At 38.8% G+C, this 12,733-nt stretch overlaps 1 protein-coding gene and 1 long non-coding RNA gene across 5 annotated transcripts in view; one reads left to right on the plus strand and one right to left on the minus strand.

Annotated features, from left to right (window-relative positions):
* The window catches only part of LOC112656072 (uncharacterized), a 30,844-nt gene extending 19,133 nt beyond the window's left edge, over nt 1-11,711 (minus strand). For 2 of the 3 annotated variants that reach the window (XR_004808339.2, XR_007404814.1), the window contains exons 1-2: nt 11,340-11,679; nt 7,161-7,271 (exon numbers count right to left, since the gene is read on the minus strand). This is a non-coding gene — a long non-coding RNA (uncharacterized LOC112656072). Of the gene's footprint in view, nt 1-7,160; nt 7,272-11,339 lie in introns of all 3 variants that reach the window. The other variant, XR_007404815.1, reaches the window with a different exon arrangement.
* The window catches only part of GPC6 (glypican 6), a 1,091,148-nt gene that overhangs the window by 983,658 nt on the left and 94,757 nt on the right, over nt 1-12,733 (plus strand). The gene's annotated exons all lie outside the window — the stretch shown is intronic.

Here is a 12,733-nt window from a genome sequence, read left to right on the forward strand (position 1 = left end):
TGAATGCACTTAGCCCTTATGTTCTTTTTATTGGCCTCCCTGCCATGACACACTAACCAAATCTATGTCAGGCCTTTAAACCTGGCTGTTGACTGAGCGATTGCATTTTAATTGAAAGTAATTCACACAAAAATATGGCAAGCAAAGAGATGCATGCTTAGCTTTCTTTGATTTTTAAAATCCTTTGTGGAAGAGATGGCAGATATAAACAAGGAGGAGTGGATGTGTGATGGGGGGACATTGGCAGGGCAGAAAGAGAGCCATGGCATCAGACTAGGCTTCCTTGGCGGAGTCTGAGTCAAACCAGATTTGGGCTTTTGGGGGTGAACTGGTAGGAAATGGGTAAGAAAAAATCTGCCCTGGATCCCTTTCTCTTTCTCTCCTTGGGAGATAGACAGGCCAAGAGTTTTGTAGGCCTACCTTTGGGTTTTAATGAGCTTGGGGTAGCTTGTATAAAGGAGGATTCTCCAAATTACCACCATCCATTGGGGCAATAGCACATTTGCACATTCCACAAAAAGCTATTTTCTTCCTTTCCTGGGAAAAGATAGCAACCACTTATTCCTCTCAAATTTATTGCCTAGACACCGATTCATGTTGTTTTGAGAGACCACGATCTATCCCCGCAGTGCTTGAGTAACCAGATGCTAAGGTTGCTGATATTCAAAACAGCCCTAGAGAAGAGGGTATAAGAAGCACTTGGACAAAAGTGTTTGAAGTTTGAGACCATCACACACTTTGAAGGATTTCCACTGGAGCATGTGCATACGTATTCAAGTTATTCTATTAAAAAATCTCGAAGAGGTCAGATGGACTCTCTCTTTATTGCCAGAATGTGGATGAGACATTTTTGTGGAATTTGTCCAACTACATTATAATAGGAGGGTTGTTAATAAGGAATGTGCTTTTAAAAAGACACATTTCCTTGTGAGAAATGTCAAAATCAAGAGTAGAAATAATATAGGGCATGTAAGGGTACACTCACATGAGAGGTTATAGTATAGCAGGTCATAAAATAACAGGACAAGAAATGTCAAATGAGCTAGAAACAAACAAAAAAAAAATGTATCTGGTAATCTTGACGCAGGGCAAAGGGGAGAGAGTTAAGGAATAAGAGAGAGGAGAGCAGCCAGGCTCTGCAGGTAAGAGGGGTAGGAGGCAGGCTGCAATGTAGAAGAGGGTTTGAAGAACAACCAAAGTCAGCATCAAAATATCATGGAGAGGCAACAGGTGTTTGGTATTTGGATATATTTAGCAGGAAACACCAATAGGATTTGCTGATGTGATGGATATGTTCCAAAAGAAGTTTATTGCATCAAGGGAATGGAATTTAGAAATAGGTAGCTTCATTTTCCATATAAGCCACATCCATGAAGTCATCTAGATTTCTACACTTCCACTGGACTAATTACATAATTACATAACAAGGCTTCCTTAAATTCTGATAAGGCTTTGAGCAAGGCCAGAAGCTATTTCCTAATTGAGGGTAGGGGTAAAGGGTGGGCAGTTATCCTGAGAGTCGTAAAGCTTACAAATTAAAATGACTTTTTATTCCAGGATATGATTGACAACTTCTCCTTAGAGAATCATTTAACTTATTACACCAGTTGCTGTTAGAAGTCATTCTAAAGCCGCTTTCAGAAAAGCAAGCAAGTTTATAACTGTTAGATCCTGTTGAATGCTTACTTCAAAGGACTATACTGTGCTTTATGTACTTTATATTATATGATATTTATAACAATGCTTGTGATGAGCTGGAACCTCCCACCTTATTTTCCAGATAAGGAAACCAAGGCTTTAGAAAGGTTAAGTAACTTAGAGGGGCCTTATGGTGCATAAGGAGAGCAGAGAAGGTTCTGATGGCAGGGTCCATGTTGCCAGATCACTGCATTATAACAAAGAGGGCACCTCTGAAGCCAATCTCACGCAAGAGCGGAGGTCAGTAAATATCTGCGGAGTAGACCAAGCATTAAGAGAAAGTTCAAAGACTTTCAGTAAAACCTTCATGAGAAGATGAGGAAACAGAGTGGCAAAGCCAAAAGGACTCAAGTTGTCTCTTTCTGTCTGATTCCCTTCACAACTATACCTAGTGCTTCCCACCATGCTAAATTCTAAGGGAATCATTCTCTTACCGAGTCTCATCATTTATTGCTTCCAACCTTTCTGAAGCAAAGGTAGTTTTGGTAGTACAAAGTATAAAAGTCTACTTTGCTCTCCCTGTTTCTATCTGAAGGCAGAAGATGAACACACCACAGTTTCAGATATGAAATTCCCCTCCTCTAATGCCATAGGTTCTCATCATATCTGCAGGAGAGAACAGCTTATTTTTTTTACCTAGTCACTGATCCTGAATTAGTGGAATTTGCTGACTAACGTAAAGATCTGTTCCCACCATGTATGTTTGTGCTCCAATCTTGTCTTAGGTCTGTTCTTGTACATATTATCAGATTCTTTTTCCTCTCCTAGTTAGCCCACAGCTAAACTATTGAATATAGGGGACACTGATATTCCTTTAAAAAAAATACATTGGCTAGGGGTGCCTGGCTGGCTTAGTCGGAAGAGCATGTGACTCTTGATCTCAGGGTCATGAGTTCAACCCCTATGTTGTGTGTAGAGATCATTTAAATAAATAAACTTTAAAAAATACATTAGCTATACCAAATTGTATAATCAAGCTATAAAATTTTGGTAATAACATTATGGCACTTACTTCAAACTCTTGGTTTTTGTATTCTTTGTATAATATTATATGTTATATAATATATATTACATATATCATTATATGTGTGTGTATATATATGTATGTGTACATATGTTTAAAGACTGGAAACAAAAGCACACTAAAACTGTTGGGTTTTTTTAATATTTTATTTATTTATTCATGAAAGACACAGAGAGAGAGAGAAGCAGACACATAGACAGAGGGAGAAGCAGGCTCCAGGCAGAGAGCCTGATGTGGGACTCGATCTTGAGACCACGGATCACGCCCTGAGCCAGGGGCAGGTGCTCAACCGCTGAGCCACCCAGGCGTCCCTGTTGGTTCTTAATGAACAAATAATCACCTAGTACCAATTACATGTCCACCAGTAATTGACCACCTAGTATATTCATTCAACAAACGCCTTATCATATACCAGGCATGAAGAATACAGTCAAAGACAAAATAGCTCCTAGGCTCCCATGTCAGTCTCTTTCTAGATGTTTTATATATTTATTTCAAACCCTTGGTGCAATCTTATAGAGCATCAGTCTCCTGATTTTATAAGTAAAGAATGTTAAATTTACAGAAATTGAGTAGCCTGCTTGAGGTCATGCAACTAACAAGTGGCAGACTTGGAATTGCTACTGTAAATGGTCTGATCCACAGAAAAAGACTTTCCCAGCATGCCACTGTTTCCTCAATAAGTATCTTCCCACTTGGTCCACATATACTTCAGCACTGGAGGAACCAGCCTTCTAAGGGAGGGCTATTGCCTAAAACACACTACAGAGAACCTTCTGATGAGAAACAAGTACTGGTAATTCTTCAAGCCCCAACCACACTTACTACATTCACCATCTTCCTAGTCTTCATGGCAGACAGGAAAGCTCCCTCATTATTCTACCACTTCTGTTACCCACCCAAATCAAAGAACTTTGCAGGTTTCTGGAAATTTCCCAAGGAGAGGGAGAAGAATACTTGCTGAGGCTCTGCCTGTGAATTTCAGATGTGTTGTGTCTCCTTATCCTATCAGGGAAGATGAAACTGATCTCACTCAATATAATTTAACTGTATTAGGAATAATTTCAAATCTAATCCAGGAAAAGATTGGTTTGTCAGATATAATCTAAATTAAGAAGGAAGACTTATTAAATTCCAATTGAAACCATCCATTCAATTAATACTTATTACAGATGAGGGTAGAACCCATTACAGAGGAGTAGAGTGGCCTCCAGATACTTAATTTTCTCCAGACAATTCTTTCCGAATCTACAGCACAAATGAAGATGGGGAGAAAAAAAAAGAAAGAAAAGAAACCTAAGAGGATGGAAAATAGAATGTAGTAATATCTGCCTCTAGCTAGTGAGTCTTAGTTTCCTCATCTGTGAAATGAAGGTTTCTTTCAAATGTGCTTTTCCAGTTCTAAACAGTTAGCAGTGTGGTGAACATTATGTCTTCACTACTGGTTAGGTTTCCTTTTCTAGCATCCAGATATTTTTCTTTTCTCTGGATCTGTTTTCTTTCAAAACATTCAGGCATAAGTGATATCTTGGAAATTCACATGTAGAAAATACCATCTTTCAGATACGAAGACATTGTTTAGAATTTAGTTTAAATAAACATATTTTTATGCCAGTAGTGTTTGTCTTTGAGTTCCTAGGTTATGTGTGCCCTTCTTAAAGCAGCCGGCATATTATTTCGTGTGTTTTAGTTGTTTGCGTACTTCCCTTTTCCTTCCGAAGATTATAAATTATTTGACAGCAGGAGTTACATCTAACTTGTTCTTACATTCTACAGAGGGCCATCCCAACATGTCATTTTACACATGGAAGAAACAGCAAATTTTGCTGAGTTGAACTTGAAACATGAAAGTATAAGGCCAGAGAGACTTCAACAATAAAGAACAAAAATACCTTAAGATGTACTTGAAGTCAGCCTAGGATTCTTTAAAATAGCATAAAGGTTATAAGATCAGATTTTGACATCAGACAGACCTCAGATCTGGTTTTTACTAGGTTGTGGACTTGGGGCAAATTATCTGTCTAAATGCAATTAACTCACCTTAAAAATGAAGATGCTAGTAGTACCTCCTTATAGGGTTGTTTGAGAGTAAAACTGTATCATCCATGTAAAATGCTTAGTATGGAACATACCCAATCAAAACCACTCTTACAGGTACAATATTTTAATTGCTGGTATTGAAAATGTCTCTGATGTGTAAATCCTAAAGAGTGTTGATTGGCTCTATGGTTTTGCTTCATCCATGATGGTCTTCCAGCTTATCTTCAGCATCTCAGATCAGAGGAGCAGTTGTGCAATACACACACCTGCACTTAACGGCACTTGTGCTTGGTGTTATTTTCAATGGCGGTGAATCATCCTGAAGGGAACACATATTTCCACGTGGCCTGGGACGTGGCATGGCATGGCACTAAAGAAATGGCTAATGAACAAAGCCTTCAAAAGGAAGGAGGCTGGAGGGATCAGTGGCATTGGATAAAGGCTGTCAGCAACATACTCAACTCCCCACCTGGTGGTGGCACCAGTGCCAGCACAGCAAAAGGTTTTAAAGGAATGTCAGGGGCCTCTGCCCAATCTCACATTATTCTCACGTTAAGGGAATAATTGGCCTGCTGCAATGACAAGTGGTTCTGTTCCTTCTCCCTGATTTCTGAGAAAAAAAAAAAAAAAAAGCAAATGGCCGTACTATTTATAAAGTTCTATTTCTATTTCTCCTTTAATTTTGTTTTTAAAAGAAAAGAGCAAATTCTCAATGATGCTTTGATTCAGAATTCTCAGAATAGTTTCTCTGGTTATTCAAATTTCAAAGTTTCTATTCTGCCCGTCAGCTCTTACTTATAATATTTCACTAAGCAACAGTGACCTCCTTGAAACATCTTTTATTCTTTGATTTCTCCATTTCTATACAGAAAACCAGAATCTGGTCTATTCCTGCTTGTGACATCACTGCATAACAGAGCCAGATTTTTTAGATGCTAGGTACAAAGAAAAGAAAGAAAAAAAAAGACACCTTTTTCTTATAAAGCAAAATGAAGGTTTGAGGAAAGTGCCTACGATGCATTTATAGGAAATGCATTTAAAGCAAACTAGTTTTAACTTTCCACCCATGTAAAAGAGATTTTTAAAAAATGTTTCCCCTTCCTTTTGATGATAAAGGGAAACTCCTGATTATCTCTAACCTTTGGAGATTTATCTTAAGATTTTCCTTCACTTTAACTTCAGGGCAAAAGATGAGAAGATTACCCTTAATGAAGCCTACTCAAGAATAGGTGATTGGAAGCCAATTCCATTTTTAACATTTAGTGTGTTCTTAGAAACAGAGGAAGATACCTTCTCACTCACCTGAAAGCCTTCTTCCAACATCCTCTTGCCTTAAGGAGGACTCCGTCAGAACCATGCTTCCCAGGGGCAGCGGAGGGTCGGGCTGCAGGAATTCAGTAGCCTGGCCTTCCCCACACACGGGTGTCCCCAGCTCTGAGCGCCTCCTTCTGCCCGGGGGTGCCATCCTGCTGGCTTTGGACAGGCATCGCCCTGGCCAGCCTATGTTTAAACTCATGGAGGAGCTACCTTTGTGTGTTTATGGCCGCTTGTTCTGCCAGAAAGTTTTTTTTTTTTTAAGATTTTATCCATTTATTCATGAGAGACACAGAGAGAGAGAGGCAGAGACATATCTGCCAGAAATTTTTGAATTATATGGCACTCTGTCAGCCTTTTTCTTCTAAACACGTTTTGCATATCTTTTCTTTTACTTTGTTATCCCAGAATATACCTCAAAACACCAGCCGCGTAACTTAGACGCCTTATAAAGTGAAAATCGATCATTTTTTTAATTTTATTTTTAATGCACATAACCTGTTAGCTGGACAAAATATCTTTAAAATATGGGACTTGGGGGGAAATGGGTAACAAAAAGAGCTTTTGTGCAGAGAGTGGGACCTCCTGAGACACAGCATTCTGACTTCACTACAGCAACAGGAGTAGCTTTCATCCCAAATCTCTCCTAGCCCAGTCTACTCTCCTGATCACACCTGTTTATCTGACGGTCTGCCACACACCTCCACCTGCCACCTCCAATAGTTCTGTCCAAAATTGCACTCGTTTCCTCCCTACAAATCCTCCTTCCCAGGACTCTCTGGTCCAAACAGAGCCTCTCTGCCACACCTCATCCTATCCAGAAGCCCAGCTGACTCCTCAACTTCCCCTTCTCCTTTGCCCTCATGGTTGGTCCATGACAGACCCCACTGTCATGGGGTCCTTCTCAATCTCTTTTGAATCCATCCATAGCAGCCGCACCCCCGATTTTACCATCTCCCTCAGGGATTACACCCTCCTAATTAATTCCTTGCCCTTGGTTTTGCCCCTCTCCTATCTATCCCTTATACTGTAACCAGAAGGATTGCTAAAAATGCAAATATGTTCACATTATTCCCCTGCTTACCAGCTTTCCATGGTTCCCTGTTGCCATTAGAGTGAAGCTGAGATGTAGCCCTGCATGATACTCTCCTTAGCCTGCCACCCCTCTCCAGGCCACTCTCACCACTCTCGCTGCCTGAAATTATCAAAGCAAATATTTATTGAGCATTGATTATCTGCCAAGCACCATACTAGATGCTGTGGAGGAAGTAGTGAATTAGACTAAGAGGCTGGGTCCTCCTAGATGTTTTAACATAGGAGATAAGAGAACCTCTGTATGTGCCAGATATACAAGATAGCCTTGGCTCAGAAGAACTCAGAAGAACCATCCTCTGTCACCTCCATGCTTTTGCCCATGATGTTTCTTCATCTTGCAACATCCTATCCTCTCCATTCCAAAACCAAATATACACCATTTGTCAGGCATTATTTATTATTTCTTCACTTCACTTCACTTCACTCCAAGATTCAGTGGTGTCCTGCTTGCACAACCAGTTCTCAATCCAGTAAACATGATAGGTGGTAGTGTTTGCCAATTTCTGTTGTGTAAATATTCCCACCATGATGATTTTAAGCTACAATGTGATGTCACTGAACAGAGTAGCACACTACAATATGACTTTTCCCCCTTACTGATATAATTGACATAAATAACTTCAAGAGCATAGATAAGAGTAAATAATTAGGAAGTAATGAGTTTTGAGTATATATCACCTTGGTTTTCAGTATAATGTATATAATTTTAAGTTTATACAATTTAACTTTTAGTGATCACTGTTTAATGACTGGCTCGCAGATTTCCTGACAATTTAACCAGTGGTCTCGCAAGCCCATAAGAGCTAGTTCCAGCACACCATTGCTCTTCTAGGAAGCCTTCTCTCACCCTCCAAGTCTGGTTAGTTGCCCCTCATGGATGTCCTCATTGCATATATCAGGATGTTATTACCTAGTTTCTTGTCAGAACTTTCATGAAGGCAGGGACATGTCGGTTGGAATATTCCCAGCACCTGCACCTGCCTATGGTGACACTCAATGAGTACTGGTTGAATGAATGATACAGAGCCAGGCTGTTTAAATTCACACATTCATGTAAATTCAGCAAAATGGGGACCCCTGGGTAGCTCAGTGTTTGAGCATCTACCTTAGGCTCAGGTCGTGATCCCTGGGTCCTGGGATCAAGTCTGGCATCAGGCTACCCGCTGGGAGCCTGCTTCTCCCTCTGCCTGTGTCTCTGCTTCTCTCAGTGTCTCTCATGAGTAAATAAATAAAATCTTTTTTTAAAAACTTCAGCAAATGATTTTAAAGAATTGCTTTAAAACTCATTTAAAAAAAGAGCATATGAAATAATCATTTAGCCAGGCCAAGAATTTAAGATTTCTCTTTCACCACATTCAAAATATGCTTTGTTCAATTCCTTGTAATTCCTCCGTACTCACCACTGGGGAGAAAATATCAAGGTATTCTGCTATTTAAGGAAAGCAAACCCTTCAAGGAAAAAAAAAAATCATCTTCTCAAGCAAATGGAAAGAACTTCTTTTATTGAAGAAACAATTTTAAGATGTATGCAAAACATTTGAAAGATATGCTGGAACCAGGCTGCGTAAGCATCAGGAGTAAATTTTTAAAACCTTAAAACTGACATGGTAGCTGGCTTCTGAAAATTGAAGCCAGTGAAAAGCAGCCAAAGCTGAAACTGATGACTTGACTTAATTCAGTGTAACCCAGAATTCTCTTCACGGAGCCCTGAGCCCATCCAGGGACCCACATGGAATTTGCCAGAGGACTTGGCCAAGGGACCATTGTAATCAGTCTTTAAGGAAAGAAAAGCATGAGTCAGGGAGCAAAGAAAAAGAGAGGAAGAGAGAAGGAAAGAGAGAGAGGAGGATGGGAGGAGGAAAGAACACAGGAGAAGAGCAGATTTTTCTGAGACATTAGGATGAAAACCTGTTTTCTTAAAAAAAAATCCATAAAAAAATTGGCAAACTAATAAAACAAAATAAAAACAAAAAACTCAATCTTTAAAATGTCAGCATCATGACTATCATAATGTATATCTAAAGAAAGAAGTTGTTATTAAAATTATCTAAGTTTATATTCGGGAAAATTCTTCATGGGTGGGATATTAGCAGAATGCTGTTAGGAACCAGAAAAAAAAAGTGTGAAATGAGGCTCTAGGGTGCCAGTTTAATATTATATCATGGTGATGATGTAGCTTTACTTGCTATTTTAATGAAATGGAGTTTAAAAAACATTTTAACTTATTCACATCTATTTACTAGTAATGTGTGGACATCTTGTGCACACCCATTTCAGTCCATGTGTTTCACTTCCTCCCTGAGAAATGGTCCCCAGCTCTGTGCTCAACCTAGACATTCGAGGACAGGGATACAAACAGTATGACCACAGCAATGGGTAGATGGTGCTGCTCACCATTTTCACAGGGTGGAGAAATCAGAAAGAGAGGCTTTGCAAACAGCCCAAGCTGTCTTCTACTTTGCTACAAGCAACAGCCATTGCTTGAGATGTGAGTCCAGTTATCTCCATTACTCATGGCTCTTAGCTCACCTATCAGCCATCAGAGAGCCAAGCCTGACTATTTTATGCACAGGGTCCTCAGCTCTCTAATTGGCTTTTCAAGCACAGTGGGTAGCTATTATCAAATGATCAAGAAACAGGATTTTTTGGGTTCTATTTATCAGTTTAAACAAGGTTGTTGATTTGGTTTTGCTTTGAATTGGCACAGGAAGCGGAGTAAGGGAAATAGCAAATGAGTTCTTTACACAGATGCATGATTCATTGCTTTTTCTGAAGCATAAGGAAGAAATGTTAAATTGATTTTGAAGAGGTAACTGATTCTTTGCAATAAAATATATAAAACACATAGTACAGTGTCTGGCCCATTGCGGACATTAAGCAAGTGTTAATTCTCTTTTCTTTCTCATCTTGCCTTACACAAATCTATCTGCTAACTGCCTTCCATAAATGTTTGCAAAAGGAAGAAATTATAACTAAAAATTTCACTTATCTGTAGTCTTTCACTTTCAATTTTTTTTTTTTTACAAAAAAGCACATATTATGCGCTAGGAACTCTTATAGACTCTGGAATTTAGCAATAGCAATAAAAAAATGGAGAAATCCAATTCTTCATGAAAAATTATTCATGCATCACCCTGCATAATCCATAGATTTGATTTTTTATTCATTATTGGGCTATCTAATTACAGATGACTTCGGTTGAAATAATACATCTCTATACCTCATAGTTCAATGTCTTTGCAAAGCATCATATCATTTTATCTTCTCAGCCGCCATGAGGACTGGGGAAAACATGTTATCCCAAGGTCACACAGGCTTAAGGAGAAAGTCTAAAGGTAGTACTACAGGCTTTTATTTTTTTTATTTTTTAAAGATTTTATTTATTTATTCATGAGAGACACAGAGAGAGGCAGAGACACAGGCAGAGGGAGAAGCAGGCTCCATGCAGGGAGCCCAAGATGGGACTCGATCCTGGGTCTCTAGGATCACACCCGGGCCAAAGGCAGCGCTAAATCACTAAGCCACCAGGGCTGCCCATATTCCAGGCTTTTAGACACTTGTTCGTGACCTTTCTCTTATGCCACAGCTGTCTTTCATGAAAACAATGGCCAAAATACATAGGGAGCTGATGCAGATATGATAGCTTCTGTTTCCTTGGGAACGAACAAAATAGATTGGAATTCCCCAAGTGGTCATCTGACAAATAGTTCATTCATTAACACTGTAATATAAATTAGAATCTAATAAGTAAATAAAACATTACTTACTCTCAAAATATCAAGTCCAGTTAAATCTAGGTAGCATTAACTGCCACCCAAGTTAATATAAAAGATTAGAGTTCTATTTGCAAATTTCAAAACGATATATGAGAATAAGCAACATCCCGCCACAATAAGAACCCACTGAGTAGAAAGTGAAAATATAGAATTTTTTTTAAAACACAGGAGCCGAGACAGGACTGATCTGCAGCCACTGCTTATCAAGTCACCAGTAATGACTTTTGTGAATGTATAATCAACCTGTGGAAGACAAAGAGATATAGGTGTAAAGCTACACGTGCTCCTGAAAAAGTGCACACCAGATTGTTTTATTTGAAGGGGACTATGTTAAGATGCTGAGATATTCTTAAAGGAAAATGTCTTATATTTAAAAACCTAAGACACAGTACCTGTTATCACCACACCTTCCCCTCTTTCTTGCCTCTCCGAAACAATAAAATATCTCTCCTTTCAGAACATTTTCTATCTTTCATGGCAGCTTCTTTAATCTCAGAATGCCAGCAAACTTCTGAGACATCATTTTAGTAATCCTCTTACGAGAGAGAATTCACGAGCTTCCCCAAATCCACAGGTTTTGCAAGCCCACTAAGCGGGAAAGATAACTTCATTGTGTATTTGCAGCATCTGTCTGCATTGGGACTGCTAAATACTTTGCCAAATTACAGTGAGTGGTCCCCCCTTACTCATGGTTTCAGTACCTGTGGTCAAACGTGATCTGAGAGCAGATGATCTTCCTTCTGATGTACCTTCCTCATCAGAAGGTCACCAGTAGTCTAACGCCATGTCATAATGCCTATGTCATCACCTCCCTTCATCTCTTGTAGGCATTTATCATCTCACCTCATCACAAGAAAAAGAGTGAGCACAGTAACAGTAAGATATTTAGAGAGAGAGAGAGACCACATTCACATAACTTTTATTATGGTATTTTGCTATAATTGTTCAATTTTATTGTCTTCTATTGTTTCTCTCTTTATGTGCCTAATTTATAAATTAAACTTTATCGTAAGTATGTATGTATAGGGAAAAAACATAGTATGCATAGGATTTGGTATTATTTATGGTTTCAGGCATCCACTAGGGGTCTTGAAACATATCCCCCATGGATAAGGGAGGGACCACTGTATCTAATTATTTCTTACAACATCCCTTGGAGAAAGATAGGCAGAGGATAATACTCATTCTATTTCTCCAAGGAATAAAAGCTAATGATTTGTTCCTACAATGAGATGGCTTGCCTACAACCGTGTTCTTTCGAAACTTCTGTTCTATTGTAAAGAACAGAACTTTAGTGTCTTAAAAATAGTATTTCTTCTCTTGATTTAAAGGTAGTGGAGGGTACATGCACTGTTGGCCAGAATAGAAGTTGGTGCAGCCACTACAGACAGTACAGGGGTTTCTTAAAAAATTAAAAATAGAATGACCGTGCAATCTAGGAATTTCACTTCCAGGTATTTATGCAAAGAAAACAAAAATACTAATTTGAAAATATATATGTACCTCTACGTTCATTGCAGCACAAGGGCTAAGATATGAAAGTAACCTAAGTGTTCATCAATAGATTAATAGATACAAAAAATGTGAGATATATATATATATCATGAAATATTGCTCAGCCATTGGAAAGAATGAGATCTTGCATTTACTGCAGCATGGATGAATCTAGAGGGATTATGCTAAGTGACAGGGAAAGACAAATCATATGATTTCACTTATATGTGTGATCTAGAAAACAACAGGAACAGACCGATACAGAGAACAAATATAGTTGCCAAAAGGAAGG

Source organism: Canis lupus, chromosome 22, assembly GCF_003254725.2.
Source record: "Canis lupus dingo isolate Sandy chromosome 22, ASM325472v2, whole genome shotgun sequence".
Taxonomy (NCBI): Eukaryota; Metazoa; Chordata; class Mammalia; order Carnivora; family Canidae; genus Canis; species Canis lupus.